This window comes from Drosophila persimilis, unplaced genomic scaffold (assembly GCF_003286085.1).
Source record: "Drosophila persimilis strain 14011-0111.01,24,50 unplaced genomic scaffold, DperRS2 tig00000676-arrow-arrow-pilon, whole genome shotgun sequence".
In the NCBI taxonomy this organism is placed as follows: domain Eukaryota; kingdom Metazoa; phylum Arthropoda; class Insecta; order Diptera; family Drosophilidae; genus Drosophila; species Drosophila persimilis.
Window position 1 is genome coordinate 27,723 of NW_020825332.1, and position 16,536 is coordinate 44,258.

At 45.5% G+C, this 16,536-nt stretch overlaps 1 long non-coding RNA gene across 1 annotated transcript in view; it reads left to right on the forward strand.

Moving 5' to 3' along the window:
• The first annotated feature begins 555 nt into the window (after positions 1-555).
• LOC113566331 overlaps positions 556-16,536 on the forward strand; it is a 69,328-nt gene continuing 53,347 nt past the window's right edge. The window contains exon 1 of the long non-coding RNA XR_003409061.1: positions 556-636. This is a non-coding gene — a long non-coding RNA (uncharacterized LOC113566331). The remainder of the gene's footprint in view (positions 637-16,536) is intronic.

The window sequence follows — 16,536 nt, forward strand, 5'->3', positions numbered from 1 at the left end:
CAGCGACTCACTCAACTGTTTAACGGAGCCACACGCAAATGCAAATATTACCATAATTATCGCACGTGCCCCACAGACCATGACTAAAGCAATCGCGCCGCGTCCATCTCAGACAATCAGTATAGTTGCCCCTTTTGCTGCAAGTCCACTCCATGGCACTCGTGGGGCGACTTCTCTCTTCTCTGCTTTTTACGAGACCCAGACACACGACGAGGCATGCAATCGAAATCTATTTACCATGCAGCAGCAGCAGCAGCTGGAGGAGGGGTAGTCCGAGGGTGAGGGGGAGGGGGAGCTGGAGCGGGAGGAGAAGGCCAGCCCCCGAGTGAAGAAAGCGGCTCATTACAGGTTGCTGCCGCTGTTGCATTATAGGGTTATACTCTAAGCTTTTCAGCGGGGTAGATCTGGTGGCAGATCGAGTAGGTTGAAGGCTGGACTTGGGGATCGGTCTTGGCGGGAAAGCGGAAAAGCAAGAGCCTGGTAAAGGCACTAAGGCTGTCACTTTTCTTGAAGATATATGTCATTCAATTTCTTAAGTTTTTATTGCATTTTTTTCAGAATTTATGATGACGCACAGAACTCTCTTAAGATCTCCCAAATACCAGCTTGGATTTATTCAAAGAAGTTCCCAAAAAGGTAAGTCTTTCCCTGGATTCTCTGAGAAGTATTCGAAATCTTCAATCCACCTTCACAGTCTTTTTCCCATATATCTGTGAGGGTATGCAATAGTCGTTGGAATCGACTTGAAAAGGTTAATTCTTGCGGTAGTTTTGCTGTTGTTTTGGTTACATGCCACATGGCAATGGCAATTTATACCCCATATATGTCTCTGCCTCTGTCCGGCCCCTTGGCCCTTCTCGTACCTTCAATATCTCTCCATTCAGCATTCGGCAGCAGCAGCCATTGCCCCTAATAAAAGTCACTTGATTGGAACTGCAAGTGGCTGCAACGCGACAACAAGCAACGGCAAGGGGCAACAGCAAGGGGCAACGGCGACGGGGCAACGTTTTATTGGTTTATTATGGCGACGCTTTGCCTTCGGAGAACTCTGGGAGGTCAAGAGTCGTGGTGTGGGGGCACATTACAGGAGTTAAAACCCAAAAAAAGAGCACAAATCGCGCGGTGCATGCACCTGTCGTTGGGAGACCCTGCAGCAAAAAGGAGGCCTCCTTCTCCTGCTGCTGCCTCCGCCTTCTCCTTTTCTCTCGTTTATATTTTCGTTTTTTTTTTTGGCCAGCAAAGCAATCAAATTTTATGGCCTTGTTGGCCTGGCCAAAACATAATAGAGAGATCACACAGCGCAGAGCAGCGCAGGGGCGCCGTCGCCGTCGCCGCATCCTCTCGTCCTCTCGTACTCTCGTCCTCTCGTCCTCGCTCAACACTCAATCAATGCAATGCAGCAAAAGGCACAGGATCCAGAGATGACAGCGTGAGCGACAGGCAGCGCCGCGATGGCCTCACGGATACCCGTTTGGCCAAAGACACGGCCTTTGCAGTGGATTCACGCTGCCATCTCCAGGGGGCGACCTCATAAGTCAAACGAATGCCACAGCCCATCGTTAGCCTGCAATTGGCGGCGGACTGCAGTCAGTCGCTTGGCTTAAGTGCCACACAGCAGCAGCAGCAGCGGCAGCGGCGGCAGCGGCGGCGGCAGAGGAGGCATGCCACACAGCAGCCTCGTTTCGGATATCTGAGTGCTTGCATCTAACTGTCGCATGAATTATGGCTCAAAACTCATACTCAAACTCAATTTTTACGAGTATATTCATTCTCATGCGAGTACTCCCGCCCGGCCTCTGGTTTTGTGTCCACTCTGGTTTTGGCCTCATGCCGCCGCCTGATGCTGCCGCCGATTCCCTGATTCTGCTGCTAATTTTATGGCCTCGTAAAAGCATTAAAAATTACGAAAATAAAACGAATTTCGCGGCAAGATGCAGATACTATCCAACGAATGTCCATTTCTCTCTCTCTCTCTGTGCAGCATTTTGTGGCAATTTAGCAAATGTCTCTCTCTCTCTCTCTCTCGGACAGCGGCAGGTGGCAGATCGGTCGAAAGATATAGCCTCGGTTTCGAGTGGGATTCCCCGCCGTTTTATGGCCCTGGAATTGAGTTGAGGAAATGCTTGATAATTGACTTGTTCTAAGGAAATTAATAACGACAGGTGGAAGACCTGAAGGAAATTCATAGGGGAAATGCCAGAAAATTAAGGAAACAGCAGAACATTTAGGAAAATGCCATACATAAAACTTCCCCTTTTCTTTGTTTTTTTTTTTCGAAGAATTTTGAGTAAAAAGCATGGCCCATCTCCAGCAATAGTTGCCGATACATTTCCCCCTTATAAATTCAACGATTTCTCCGACACTTTTCCGTAGAGATACGATACGACCATCCTTGGGCCCCAGAAATATCCCACATTTTGCACATTTCCATCACATTTTCCACTTCATTTGCGGATGGGAATAAAAAACAAATGATGCAGAGATGCAATAAATATACAAAAATTTATTACAAATAAAACAACAATATTTGGAAAAACACTCAACCCTCGAGGGGTGGTGAGGGGGTGTTGGAAGGCAAACTTTCACTGTTAATTTTCTTCGGGGAGGGGGTAGCAAATATTCATTCAATTTGCGTTTTCTTTTTCGACTGGCGGTGGGGGGAGGCTTTTCTTCTTTTACGATTACATGGGGCACTCTCCCTCCCTCTCTCCCTCTCTCTTTCTCTGCGTGGAAAACAATGGAACTTTGAGGCACACCACACCACATTCGAGGGGCACACGCAATTGACTATCAAAAATATTTCGTATTTTTTATGGTTTTCCCTCGGTTTTCCGGGTTTTTTGTTTTTTTTTTTTTTGGAAAGGCTAATGGCAACTTCTGGAGTGACATAAAATCCCATTTTATAATGCATATAAAGTTTTAATACACCCAAAATACCACCCGTCCATCGCCACTCGCTGGAGTGGGGGGCGGGGGGTGGGGTGTGGGGAAATGTCAAACGAAAGCGGGTCGACGGAGGGGGAGGGCACAATTTTATGCATACACTTTGATAGAAATTTTAGTAGAACATCAAATTTTATGCGCCACCAAAAAAAAAAAAAAAGCAGAAAAACAAAAACAACAAGAAGTTGTGCATAAAATTGTACTTCCTTCCTGACTGGCAGCCTGTCGCACCCCAGGAGGAGGGGAGGAGGAGGAGGCCGAGGAGAGGGGCGGCGTGGAACCACTTCCTGCCGAAGGAGTAAGTATTCTTCCTCCTGCCTTCCTTTTGCCAAAGGAGGTCTGTCCTTCCTATCGCCCATGGGAGAGTCCTTCTTCCTATCGCTTATGGGGGAGTCCGCCTTCCTTCCGTTCTGGCAGAGTGGGGAGAGAGAGAGAGAGGGAGGGGGAGTAAAGTTTTCCCTTCTTTAGAGAAAAATCTGCTTGAAAAGGAGTTGTTTTTGATGGCAATTAAAATTAAGGTTGAATTTTTGTAACCCCTTGAGAACCGGAAATTAGTAACGAGTCGGACTCACTCGCTCTCTCCCTTACTCGCTCTGTGTGGGGAAAAAGAAGTCTGCCATCTGGAAACAAGATATCTACACTTTCCACTTGGAATTTCCAACACACAGATGGTGGATCCTTTACCTTCGAGCCCCCCCCTCCCCCTCCCAGGAAACATTTCCCAATAACAACAAAGGCGCTCTTTGGTGGGATATGGGTATGGCGATTGGGATGCTCCGGAGGGCCATAACATTTGTGGAAGTCTATTTGCAAAAACGAAAGTCAAACAAACTTCGCATCTAATCACATGGACAAGAGGACACATGGAAGGCAGGACAAAGGACACAGGACACAGGACACTAGGCATACGAAAGTGAGACAAGACAGTGAAACAATGACTGAAGGAAATTGGAAAAATGAATGAAGCAAATTCGAATAAATTCGAAATTGGTAATGAAATGAAACTGAAAATCTTCAGAAGAGAAAATCACCAAAAAAAATCTTTTCCTGTGTAGAAAAAAAAGACAACGTCATAGGGATTTTATATGCCAAATGTTTGGGAACATTAAAACTATTAAAACTTTATTTTAAACTATAAATAAATTATATCCAATGATTTCACTACAATCCAAAGGGGGGGTGGGAGAAGATGCTAAGATGCTTCCGCCACAAGAAAACCCCTTGAAAATCCACAATCCAAAGAACCATTGGACCATCTGGCCGCTCCACTTCCCTTCGCTTCTTGCCCCACTGTTGCACAAAGAGAACTTCTGCGCCCCATTGAAACGGAGGAAATGAAGGAAAATGCTTGGACGACAGGATATGTGCGTTGGCATTAGCATTGACACTAATATGGGCGGGGGGGAGGGGGGGGGTGTACCACATGCCACAGGCTACAGGCGTCTTTAATGACGCGTCAGCACACAGGACATACGCCCCCGTTCCCGCCCCCCTGCCCCACTCCTGGCAAACAGAAGGGTTATTAATAAATTAATTTTTATGGCTCTTTAGAGGGAGTAAAAGGAGTGCTAGGGGGTTGAGGGGTTCGGGGGGGGATTGTGCTGTCAAAAATAGAAGCAAATTGCCATGAAATTCAATATATTTCAAATTGCCAGAGCACTCCCCAGCAAAAGGGACATCCTCTTGGATTTACTTAACGATTTTCCTAGAAGAAAACCCAGAGCCTTGGCGCTTAGATTGTATTTTGAAATTTTAATAAACATTTACTGCCTTTTTGGCTAATTTTGTGGCTGTCCCCCACGAGCTTTGGCCTATTTATGGAATGAATGTTGCAAACTGGAGGGAAAGGATTACTTTTAAGCAGAGTCATCAGAATTTTGAGGAGTTTCTGGCCAGGGATGAGGGAGAGAGACAACAAGGAAGTGGCTTTTGGAAGGGAAGGAGTTTTACTTGAGAGACTCTTGAGAAGTATGGATCAAGGTTTTGACCCAATAACCAGAGTAAAAGTGTAACCCAAAGAATCTTCCATGTCCTGAAGCACCTTTGAAGCCCTGGAAAGGGTTTAGGCTTGATTGAAATGGGTAATAGAAATGACAGTAACAGCTTCAGAAGAGCGTCTTCCATCTGAGTGTCCGGCTGTGGGTTTCCCTTTGAATAGCCATGATTTCCCTCAACCCAAAAATTCTCCTTGGTCCCCTTGTTTCCTTCATATTCTAATTACTGCAAAAACGATGGCCAATTACTGACAGTAGACCCAAAAGAGGAGCCTAGGCGGTGGCCAGAAGGCATTGAACCTGCGAGGGGATGGACAATAAACGCATTAAACGTACACGTGTACGGAGTCGCGAGGTTTAATTAAAATTCGACAATGATAAATACAGAAGATACATTAATATGGCAACAGGCAGGCGATAAAATGTGATAGTGGAGAGACAATACAGAAAGCAAAACAGCAAAAAAGTAGACCCCGTGAGCAGCTCTCAAAGGGTTGTACCCTGGAATTTGTGTGTATGATGTCTCTGGGGACGGGATCCCTAAAGAAAGCCACAATCCACAATTTGTTGGCCATAGAGCTCTACAAGTCTCCAGTTTTCATTCTCTCAGCACAGGGTATATTTTAGCCTTCATTTGGACTCCCCTGCTGTTCTTAGCGTGCGTTCTTTTTGTTTCTATGTATTTCTCTGTTGATTTTTTAAGTGTTTGGCTTCAACACTTGACTTGTCTTTTGGCTCCACTTTAATGCCCCTCGGAGAAGAGGCTACGGCTACGGCTACGGCTTCGGCTCCATTCAGTTTCGGCCATTTGAAGTTTATTACCCGCGCACGTGTGAACCAAAAATACCGAAACGTACGGCCAGCAAATGTTTTCAGTGTGTTTCTTTAGCGTTTACAATGAAACCAGAAACCGGAAATTTGCCCATGGATTATACATAGATACTGCATAGAGGAGGGCTTGCGAAGGGAGGCGAAGGGGTTTCACTGTAGTTGTAAGTGGAGTAGCCAGGGAGGGGCAGCCCAAAAGATGTCTGTCTGTCGGTCTGTCTGTCTGTCTCAAATGGTGGGCTATGAAGACGTCTAAATGTGAAATTAAATATGCCACTTTGAATGAAATTAGACGACGAGATAAAGCGTGTGACATGGTTCCCATTTTTTGTTTGATTTTGATGGCGATTAAGGGTTAAGGGGAACGTTGAGAGGGACTCCCCCTTGACCTTCCACACGTCCAGTGTCAAAATAATTTCCCAAAAATTTTATAGAAATTCCCTGTTCATTCCTGAAACTTTCTTTCAGTTGAAAACAATTTTCTCACAACAATTATCTTCGAATAACAAATCACAAATCGAATTTCATTGAAATGGTAACAACTTTCTCGAACCCCCACTCGTGATGGAAACTTTTTCGAGTTATTGACAATTTCTTGCCCTCCTATGTGTGGCTCTCATTCATGAAATCTCTGCTTTTTTTTTTTGTTTGTTTTTTCTGTGTAGATCTCAAGTCGCAGATAATTTGGCGAACAAAAGTCAGAAAGAGCTAGAAAGAGAGAGAGGCAGGGAGAGGGAGCTTTTCTTTTCATTCAAGGCACGTACTCGAGCGAGAGAGAGAGAGAGAGAGGGGTAGACCCACACGCACAGAAAGACAGATATCGCATCGATCTTTCGAGGGGGCGGGGTAGGCGTTCCATTTTATCGAGTGTTACCTGTGGCTCCCCGCGGGGGCCTTTGCAGTCGTATCGAAACGAAATTCAATCGAATCGCATTCTCATTCGCAATTCGAACAACAAACAAAAACAAAAATCTCGGCGGTTCATTCATGAAAAAAAAGAAAAATACTTTTGGCACACAAAAACAACTCACGGATCGATCGGAGGTACTTGAAAACAAGAGTCGAGTCATTCACGGTTATTTCGTAAGGAAAGGAAGGTTCTCCGGCGATGATCGAAGCTGGAGATACCCTATAAAATCCATGGATGTAAGTGGGAGATGAATCCGGCAGAACGGGGCAATCGAGAGCAAGGAAAAGCTATACCTAAAGAAAGTGAATGAAAGAGGAGGCAGAAACAGCGGGAAAGAAAGCACACCAGTGCTAGAAAGATCTATCATAAAAATACTGCGTGAAAAACACCTAAAAAATACACTAAAATACCGAATACGAACAGTGAAAACCAAAGAATTCGGAGTACTAGAAATTAGGAAAAAAAAACACATACTTTAAGTAATTTCCGGAAAATTGCGCAAGCAACCAAAACAATGGCTCAATTTTGCATTTAATACCAACAAAAACTACCACAGACAAATATTTAATACCAAAAAAAAATACCAAAACACAAAATAATTGTAGAATAATCATAATTTTGTTAGCAGATATTTTATTTATATTTATTATTATTTTATAATTTTTTGGCTATATGGCTATGAGAAAAGCTGAGAGAGAGAGAGAGAGAAAGAGAGTCTGTAAAAGAGAGCGAGGGAGTGAGAGTGTCACAGAGAGTCGGAGTATGCTTCTATCAGTATCCTCTATGGACTCCTCTCGTTTGTGGCCACTCTTCTCTATTTTCATCTAAATCTCTTTCCCATAATCCAATCCGATGTTGGAATGCCCCCTCCAAAGGGCACTTTTTTCAAGCGCAGGCGCAGCACCCTCCTCTCTCTGTCTCCCTCTGATTCATTGCAAATCATATTGGGGATATTCATATTCGTATTGCTGATTTCTGATTAGTCATCCGGTGTGTCCTCCAGCTCTTCGACTCGATTCGACTCTTGACTCGGATTTGCGCGTAGCCAAAAGATATGTACATATATTTTTATGTATTTATCTCACGCTTATTTTTATGATTCGCACTCGCTTATCTTTGGCTTGTTGTCTTCGGTCTTCAGTCTTCAGTCTTCAGTCTCCTCCCCCCTCTCCATCACGAATTTCGTGGCGCATACAAAACGGAGAAAATTTCATCAACAAAAACAGACAACAACAAAAAAAAAAAACAACAACAACGGCAACTGGTTTGCCTGATTAAAAGGTGAATGAATTCGCGAAACGCATTCAAAACATGAAATAAAAAAAAGAAAAGCAAAAGCAAAAGCACTTTAGACCCTCAGTCATTGTGGATTTTGGCCATACACTTTTTCCACTCAGAGTTTTTGGGGGTAGTGGTATCTGGAGATTGGAGGATCAGCGATCAGTATCTGTTCCTTTGATCCATGAGAGCGTTGAGACCCCTTGATTGAAATGAATCCCATAGATAATTATGGGAAGATTGAAGGATTCTCTAGGGTACATATTCCATGATTCCAATAGAGAACACACTGATCGACTATAAGCTCTCGACGCACTCGAAATACTCGAACCCTTCCTCTTCCCGGGTCTTGCCGGATCCTGTTTTGGATCATTTCGATTATGATTTGTGGCCCCTTTGCTGCTGCTGTCTCCCTGGAGCTGCTGGAGCTAAATGTCAATGGATGCATCCATCAGGTACAATAGCCAGACAGACGTCTCTGACGTCAATGCGGGGCTATTGTTTCGCTTTGTTTCGTTTTTTTTTGCAAATATACATTTCAATTTGTTAAAATAACCATAAAAATGCCTAAAACGAATGAATATACAATATATACAGTATTATACAGACGGGGGGACGGCGCTTACTAATGAACGGAGCAAATAATCCACAAAAATCCACTAAAATCCACGACTGTATCTCTGTATCTCTAATGGAAATTTACCCACTTGGCACTTGGACTTTCGGCTGCCCTCTCTCCCGCCCTCTCTCCCTCTCTGAAAGGCTTTGTTGTGCCACAATTGTTGCTTCTCTCTAAACAGTTTGTTGTGCAATCTATGCGGCTAAATGTCACTCTTCTTTTTTTATATTTTTTTGTACCCCCAACCCAAATTTTTGGTAGTAGTTTTCCCTACGATTGGGGGTTTTCCATTCCAAAAAATTTCCATTACAACGTATGTTGTAAACAAACAGCAGTCGGTCGAGTCTTTCCCTTGGAGTTCTTTAAGGGGTCAATGCGAGAGAGATACGACAACAACGCCAATGACGACGACGACGACGACGACGACGACGGCGACGACGACGCGGGCGATGAGTGTGGGAGAAGCACGAGACTGTCAAGTGCGTGATAATCGCTCGAAATGGGGGTGGAGGAGGAGGAGCACTGATTATCGACTTCATTGTGGAGGCATTGCATTGCATAAAAATCAGTGGAAAGATTGGGAGCCCCCGCCCCCCCCACTCTGGTGGATGGGTTGAGGGTGGAAGTGTTGTTATTGCAAAATGCGATCTATGTGCAATCTGTATGAGAACATTATGATATCCTAAGGTCAAAGATCAACAGAAATCAGCGGTCATTCATGATGTCAGCATTCATATTTATGTGGCAAATGATTCATGAATGAAACGATCCCATGGACGGCTGCTGAATGCCTGTGTGTGTGTAATCTAGATGAATGCTGAAAAGGTTGCATGATCAACGATCGCACAAAGATCACTTAAGGCTTATGATTGCATGATCAATGATCGCTTAGACCGGCTTATGATGTCAGCAATTGTGGGGGCAGATAGATATGTTGTAGAACTTTATTGGAACTGATCAGCCGAAATGATCTATAATCTAATCTTTAGGCCAAGCTACAATCGAACTGGAATCAATGATCGTTCCAGACATTTGAACCAAAAATATCTCTAAATATCAGTCGCCAGACAGTCCATATTGGGGATGGCGTTCCTCCGAAGACCACACTCCGAGATGATGCCATCTATTCCCACGTTGGCTGGCCCACAGCTGTATAGCCTCGATATGTCCACATTTGGGCGTCACTCCCCACGACAGGGCCCCAATCTAGCCCCTCCGCCCACTCCCTTTGCAGAACCATTCCAATGTCACGTTGCACGCTTGCAAAGTTTACGCACGCGCAAATGCAATGCCGCACAACCCAAATACCAGAGGAGGTAATTTCCTCTCCACCCCCCCCTCTCCATGGATTTCCACGAAAGAATCATAGCCCCCCTCTCCGCCACGTCTATCTCTCTCGCTGTGGGGCAAGTCTGTGTGATGTGATAATTCATGGAATTCTTTGGCATTGCGAAATATGAAGGAATGCAGTCGTCGTCGTCGTCGTCTGGAGACCGATCCCAAGTCCAAGTCTGATTTTGTGTCTGAAGAATGCGTTGCACTGTAATCGAACTGTTGTGGCAAGACTGGGGCGTCGCTGCCTGCCTCTGTTGTTGCACTGATCTTTGGAGCAAAAAAAGAGAGGAGAGTTTTTGTGCTGTTTTTCTGTTTTGCTGGGGATTTTCATTTATTTTGTTTTTCTTTGTTTCTCTCTCTCTCTCTCTCTCTCTCCATCTCCTTCTCCCCCCTTCTGGTACTCTCTTCGTTTTGTGCTGTTTTTTCTGTGCCAAATTCTTGTCATTCTGCAGCTCCTCGGCTGCTTCTGCTGCATTTTGCTGTTGCAACAACATCAGCTCCTGCCTCTTCTGGTTTATGGCGCTGCCTCGCAGCCAAAGAGAGAGAGACACAGAGATATATAGGGAGAGATATAGGAAGAGAGAAAGATATATGGCAGAGAGGGAGACAGAGCAGGGGCTGGCTGGCTGGCTGTGTGTGTGTGTGTGGTGGTGCCTCGGTTTTTACGAGTGTTGCGTTTTTAGTGCTTTTTAATGACTTCTTGCGTGCCACATGCACATGCCCCCAGAATCGAGAATGAAGCCAAATGCCATGCCGCCATAGGAGTCACCGGCAAATGCAAAGTGGAACATGGAATGGTTGTTGTTGTTGTTTTTTGTTGGGGGGCACACACACACACACACAGCCCCTCTTTGCCCCGCGCTGTTGCATGGTCCCGCATTTCGCTGGAATTCTCGAGGTGTCGTGGACATTCTTTTTTTTTTCGGTTGAAATTAAATAATAAAAAAGAATGCAATCAAAAGTAAAAGAGGGATGCCACCAAATGTGGCAACGGGTCGGTTGGTCGAAAAATTAAAACATGAAAATAAATTAACAGAAAAACAGAAAAACCAAAAAACCAACCCGCCAAAGGAAAACGGTTTGTTGTGCGACCCCCTAATGATGTTGTTCTACAAATTTCTTAATTTTTGTGGGTTGTGTTTCTTTTTTTTGGGGGGGGGAAATGGCGTGACTATAAAGGAAAATGCATTTATTTTCCCACTATCGGAACGAGAGAAATGAACAGCCAGAAATGGGGGAATATTTTAGCTTGCTTTTAAAGAATTTTAAGGCAAGAGAAAATCTGTTTCTGAAGGAAAATGTCCCACAAAGAAGCTTCATAAAACTCTTCCCAAACCAAGAGGATATATCCCGAAATCCTTTGAAGAACTATCTAATCCTTGATTGTCTATTCGAAGCATTCTATCCATCGTATCCCATAACTAGCATCTTCTACGATACCTCCTGGGACCCCCTACCCGTATCAGCACTCCTTCCACTTGTCACCGCAAGGGAAAATCTTTTTCTGAAGGGAAATGTCCACAAAGAAGCTTCCCAAACGATGAGGATACATCCCGAAACTATCCCTTAACCAACTATCTAATCCTTGACTGTCCTTTTGAGCCATTCTATCCATCATAGTCCATATCTAGCCATCTCCTACGATACCTCCCCCACCAGCTCTCCTTCCACTTGTCACCGCAAATGTTGCAACAGTTTTTACTGTTTTGCTGCTGTTGGGGCAACTGCTGCAACTTTTGCTGCTGCTGATTTGCATTCGAATGAGTGGGGATGCAGATGTGTGTGTGGGTGCCTCATCAACAACCAATGTGCAACAAAAACCAGGGAGACAACAACCAGCAACAGGAGCAGGAGCAGGAGCAGGAGCAGGAGCGGGAGCGGGAGCATCATCATTCCACATCCACATCCACATCCATGTCCGCATCCATGTCCATGTCCATCCGATGCTCTTTGCCGCACGGATTCATGGCTGTGGCATGGGGACGGATTTCCTCTGGGAGTTTGAGTTTCGGTGCGGCCGTGAGGGGAGAGGGTGTTCGTGCAACATTCCTGTATTCTCGCATTTATTGTTTTTGTGTGCTGTGTAGTGCATGCTGCATGTGGCAGAGAGGCCGAGGGGAAGGATGGATGGGGTGGCAAGCGTAAAAGCCGCAGCCAAACAAACACATTTCAATCAAAAAGCCCGACAGGGAACACGTGGGTGGCCTCCACAAGGGACACAGGAGTGGAGGCGAGACGAGAGGCAGGAGACGCCTCTGTTTGCCATGTGGCAAAGGGGGGAGGCCACGAGCACGTTGCACGGGCCACGGGCCACGGGCAGGGGCAGTGGGGAGGGGGTGGGTGGGGCGTGCCACCGCCAGCATAACTGTTGCGTTTGCTGGACCTCGAGGGGGACCGACCATGGGGCCATTGCCACACAACTGCCACAAAGTGGCACTTGCCAGGTTTTTGACACAAGTTGACGCAGCTGCAAGGATGGCTGCTGGCTTGCCGCATGCCAACGCAGGTTTCCACTTGCCAATGCAGCAGCAAAAGCAACAGCAACAGCAACAGCAGCTGCCACGCGGATACCACGGATAAGTGTTGCAGCAGCAGCGGCAGCGGCAGCAACGTTGTGGCATGCCCAACTGATTTTGGCCAACAAACAAAATGAATGAAGATATTCGAAATGTGCAACATCGCCCGTGCCCCACGCTTACAAACGGCTTCATGTGTGTGCAACTTTGTCCTTGCGGCAGCTGTTGTGTCTGCCACGCCTCTGCCCCAAGGGCAACACTGCAGCAATACTACGCCGCCCTGCCAGTTGCCACTTGCCACTTGCCACATGACAGTTTGAAGTTTGACAGGGCGGAAAACATTGCAACAACTATTTGCAACAATGCAAAAATATTTCATTGAGAGCGAAATTTGAATAGAAAGACGAGAGGTGGCGGAAATGCAGCGACCATTGATACAGGACAATAATTCTATGTGTGTGTGTGTGTGTGTGTGTGTTTTTAGGATTTGTGGATACAATGCCGTTTATCGACTACAGCCATACACCACTTATCGATTAATTTTAGTTTAAGATCTTAACTTTTGCCTACAGGAAACATTTTGTGGAAAATATGAATAATTTTCAAACGTTTTCGCTCATTGAAATTAAATTTTACATTTATCGATAGTAAATCGCTGACTGACTGCATTTTGTAGCGATAAGTCATCGAACTAAATATATTGGGCGGAAAAAGGCACATTTATCGATCATAAATCGGTCGAAAATTACAATCGAAATCGATGACGATTTCCCTATTTGACATTTATCGATAAATTGATTAGAATATGCAAATTTTGTATCGTCAAGCTGTCGTTCTCCCTTCATTTAAACATCCTTCGACTTGAGATCGATTACTCCTCATCATCTATATCGATAACTTATCGTTTATTATGCCCTTGTGTATCCGTGATGTCTTTGGCTCGAGGCTTCAAGCACAGCGACAGCATTTCACTGTGGTCTTTGGGTTGGGTTTTTGGGGTAATGCCCAGGCCCATTTGTAATCCTCACTCTTCAGTGTCCATCGCCCAAGCAAAAACCAGCTCCTCCTTGACACAGGCGAGTCTGTGGGAGAGGGGATGGTAGGGGAGGGGCAAAACATTTAGTTTCGGGGCAAGTTGTGGCGTATATAGTGTACAATTTGCTTTGCTTTCGTTTTAATTTATTTTATTGCAAAATGCATTTCTTTGCCTTCGGTTGTGGCCCTTTTTTTGGGGTACTTTCTTTTGGCCTCAAAGACAGACGACAGCCCCCAGACCCCCAGACCCCCAGTCCCCCCGAACCCGATCCGAACTGCAAAACTGGAACCGAGGCGAACCGAAAGTGTCGCCCGCCGCTGACTTTTGCCAGCGAGACAGAAACAGCAACAGAAATGAAAACAAATTTAATTTAAGTGTCAGTGACGCTTTTCATGAGGTTCCACCGAGAGAGAGAGAGAGAGAGAGGGGGGTTGTGGGAGGGGGGGCAACCGCAGAGAACTTGCCCCCGGAAGAAGTTTATTTTCTTGCTGCTTGCTGCAGTGTTTTCTTTTCTCCTTTTTTTTTGGCTGTCACAAAAGTCAGCTGTCGCCTGCTGCAAGTCGAGGAGGGGTCAGGTCGGGTCGGGTCGGGTGGAGGGAGGGAGGGGGGAGGGAGGGAGGGTTATCATCATCGTTTTGTGTGGCAAAAACGACACGCAACACCATTATTTGCCACACACTGACAGGCCACGCTTCCTGCGGGTGTTGCATGATCTCACCTCCTGCCTCCTGCCTCCCGCTTCCCCCCTCCTGCTCTCTCTGTATCCCTTTATCCTTTTTTGTTATCAAGGACCTACGATTGTTTCCCCCAGTCCATATGGTCGTCCAATGGTCGTCGTGGTAGTCGTCGTCGTGGTCGCCGTGGTCGTTGTCGTCGTTATTTGTCCGCCCCGTTGTGTCCTTCAAGTGTTACTTGAAAACAACTTGAACTAAACTGCTGAAAACCATGCACTTGCACTCCATTCAGTCCAGTGCTGCCTTGCAACTTCCACTTGCACCTCCAGCTCCACCTCTATCTCCATCTCCATCTCCATTGGTGCAACCGCCACGAGCAACCGAACCCTTGGCACTTTTCATTTTTAACCAGGTTTGGCTGCCTGACAAAACTTTTCGCCATTGGGGATACGTGTGTGCACCCAAGACTTTACTTTTGCTGTTGCTGGAAGCGCACAAGGACACTTGACAACGGCAGCAGCAGGACTCTGAACTGGGCCCTGGCCCCCTAGTCCTAGCCCTAGCCCTGTCAGGCACTGTCCCTGACATTAAAGCAGCATTACGTGTCCTCGATGGCAACTTTAATTGCAGCCCAAAACAAGGTTTAAAATTGTTACCAAAATATCAAGCGAGGGATAACAAGAAGATAACCGATATGAAACACGCATGTGGCATGTGGGGCAGGCTGAAAATTATGATTCCTCATAACCACAAAAAAAAACAGGGGTTTCAGGGCTTAAGGAGAAGGAGTTCTCCTTGTTGGAAAACGTTTCTCGAAGGGGTTAGGGAGAGCGGCTATGGAGATCGTTGTAGGAGCTTCCATTGACCTTCCATCTTCTCCTATAGATTTCAAGTTTTTCGCTAGATTTTCCCATCATAGTTGAAACTTTTCTAAAAAGAGTTCCAGATCAACACGTTTCATAGATGTTCCAGTCAAGAACTTCAAATCCGACCGAGTGGTACTGCTGCAAGACGCGCAACAAGTGGATGAAGTGTGATGAAAGAATGTGCCTGAAGGATCGATCAACTGCTTATTGATGGCTGAAAAGAGTTGTAGATTGGCTTGAACTACTCCTAATTTAGTTCCTGGTTCTTTCACCCACTGATTGATTTACTTGACATTGAAAGTGTCTCTCTCTCTCTCTCTCTCTCTCTCTCTCGCTGTAGTTCTCTCAAACGTCAGCACTTAATGACCTGCTAAGTGAACGAGTAAAACATTTCCTGGATTGTTGATTGTTCAGATTGTTGGAGGTGCTTAAAGATCAGCGCGTGAAACCCAAATATGATTTAGCAATTAGCGGCAGAGGCGAAGGCGAAGGCAGAGGCAGTAAACATCGCACTAATGATCGCAGAAAACCCCACTCAAACGATGATATCATAGCCACAGCCACAGCTGTGATCCACTGATCTCATTTGGTATGCGATGTGTGCGATGCAAACCCTAGAGAATGTGCAATAGAGGCGACGCGACGCGACGCGACGCACAAACAACAGATGACGTATGCACCTACTGGCGCGCACTCAATGACGTCAGTCCTGCGGCAGTCGGGTGTTGCATTGAATGTGTCATCGATTGTGCATCGATTGTTTGTGTTTGTGTGTGTGTGTGTGTGTGTGTGTGTGCATCGATTGCATCACAGCCATCACAGCCGTCGTGTGACTAGTCATATATTGTGTATACAGAGATCTCTATAGAGAGATCTTTCGGGTGACTAATGCCACCATCACCATCACCATCATCATCATCAACATCATCATGATCATCATCATTGTGAATGTGAATGTGGGTCAGGCATGAATTTGCATTTGGCCAAGTCTATTTTGGGGCAGCAGTCGGCAGCAGTCGGCGGCAGAATAAAATACAAAAATATTTTTGGGTCATAAAATCAGCGACAGAATTGCGAATTAATCATAGAACTCAAGCGGTGCCAGGCGTACAACCAGGTGGGGGCTTGGGGATAGCTAAGATATTTGGAGGTGTAGACAGAGGGAATACCCTTGGATAATGTAAGGGAATGATCGGTGGGGCTTTACTCTAGGTTTTCATTTGGGGATCTATATGTTTTTCAACTCCTTTTAACATTAAGGCGGACTACATATAGCCGCATTTCTCTAATAACGCAGTAACGTCCAAGAAAAGTACAGTTTCGTGGGCCAGAATCAGTTGTAACGTTTTTGTCGATGCACAAAAAGAGTTAAGTGATGCCCATAACGAAATCTGGCGGTTTTCCAACTTTTCTTAACTAGTCGTCTAAGAAAAAGTACAGTTTCGCGGGTAAAAGCAGTTCCAACGTTTTTGTCGAGGCACAAAATTGGAAAATTTGCTTCAGAGGTTCCAGAAAACGAATTCCATAGTCTCCAAAG